The sequence below is a fragment of the Myotis lucifugus genome, unplaced genomic scaffold (assembly GCF_000147115.1).
Source record: "Myotis lucifugus unplaced genomic scaffold, Myoluc2.0 scaffold_504, whole genome shotgun sequence".
In the NCBI taxonomy this organism is placed as follows: Eukaryota; Metazoa; Chordata; class Mammalia; order Chiroptera; family Vespertilionidae; genus Myotis; species Myotis lucifugus.
The window spans coordinates 407,379-409,218 of NW_005871552.1; the positions used below are offsets into that span (position 1 = coordinate 407,379).

Genomic DNA, 1,840 nt, shown 5'->3' on the forward strand with positions numbered 1-1,840 from the left:
CTAGTACTGTCTCCTAAGAGACATGATCAGTTATCAAAGTGACTGGAGACACCACTGTGTTTGGGGGCCAAGATGTATGGAACATACCCATGTAGTGAAGATTCGTCCTGAGAATCTTTTAAATATCCAGCTAGATTAATCACGATAAAATGGCATTACTTTAGCACAGTGGTTCTCAACCTTCCTAATGCCACGTCCCTTTAATACAGTTCCTCATGTTGTGGTGACCCCCAACCATAAAATTAATTTCGTTGCTACTTCATAACTGTAATTTTGCTACTGTTGTGAATCGTAATGTAAATATCTGATATGCAGGATGTATTTTCATTGTTGCAAATTGAACATAATTAAAGCATAGTGATTAATCACAAAAACAATATGTAATTATATGTGTTTTCCGATGGTCTTAGGCGACCCCTGTGAAAGGGTCGTTCGACCCCCAAAGGGGTCTCGACCCACTGGTCGAGAACACTGCTTTAGGACATAACACTGAAAAGTTTTTATATTATGGAAAACCCAAGGTAATTTAGGAGAATATAGCTAATGTGAAGAAAGTTGAGATAAAATAATTAATGTCTAAAAATCAGTGACCATTTTTCTCACATCACATACTGTTATCATTGCAATGTCATAAGACTGAACATATCTAAACTCGTGAGATACTGGCACTGAAGCCTTAAATTTCAATCTTGTTATTTTATTCATTATGATCAGTAAGCAGAAAGAATCCAGTATGTGTCTCGAAGCTTGTGACACAAAAGGTGCCGTACAATGTAACTTGAAAATATGGCAGTCACAGAGGGGTTATATTAATATTATTTGTGTATTGATTGTGATAGTCTATAATTTATCTTGGCATTTTATCTCTAATTTAATGTAAGTTGTTCATTATCATAACAAAGGGTTTTTGCAATGCTTAGATGTCCACCCACTAGAGCCCCCCTCCCCACACACACAGTGCCCATCTCTATCTCTGGCCCTTCTTTTTCTTGTTAGAAATAGCTCCTAATATTTTTATCGCTCTTCGATCCAAATGCATTCATTGGAGGCAGGTGCCAACACCCAGGCACGTGCTCTCTCCTAACAGAGTATGTGCTACAATGAATGATATGGCAATGCATGTCCCACACTGCTCTCCTTTTAGATCTCCCTTGCGTTTAAACCGGAGCATCACACTGATTGTGTACATTTCGTGGTAAGGTCCATTTCAGGGCGGTAAAGTGGGCTTTATAAATGTTTGCGGCAAAGGGAAGGAACCTTGGTTCAGAGCATCACTGCTCCAAAGAGTAGAATCACATGCTTAACTAAAATCAAACTCAAGAACTTTCCGCTGCCTAACGAATACAAAAGTCCGCGGAACCAATATTCCAATTCCACTCGACCTGGCGCACGCCGCTGCCCGAAGCCCACGTCTGTTCCCGCACAGGAACCAGCGAGAGTTCTTAACCATTTCGGGATCAAGGACCCTTTGGGGAATTTGACAAAAGCCAAGGGCCACCTCCCAAGAAACTCCTATACAAAGCTGCATTCAACCTGGGAGGGTGGGGACGGTGGGTGCTCCCAGACACACCCGCTGCAGCCCGATGGGGACCCGAGGATAGAACTCCAGCCTGAGCGCCCCGAGAGTGGGGGCGGGGGAAGGGTGGGCGGCAAGGGCGGGACGTGGGCGCGGGGGTCAGGGGGCCCGGTCTGAGCCCCCAGCCCAGCCCTTCCCCGCAGCGTGACTTCGGGCAGGGGAGCTTCGCCTCTCGGTGCAGCACCGGAGGGCACCCGCGCAAGTTCAGTCCCAGCGCACAGGAAAGGGCTCAATGGTGTTGGCACCGCCAGCGGCACCGCGTCT

At 45.8% G+C, this 1,840-nt stretch overlaps 1 protein-coding gene across 6 annotated transcripts in view; it reads right to left on the reverse strand.

The window, feature by feature from the left end:
* The window catches only part of MKL2 (MKL1/myocardin like 2), a 188,789-nt gene that overhangs the window by 186,573 nt on the left and 376 nt on the right, over window positions 1-1,840 (reverse strand). The gene's annotated exons all lie outside the window — the stretch shown is intronic.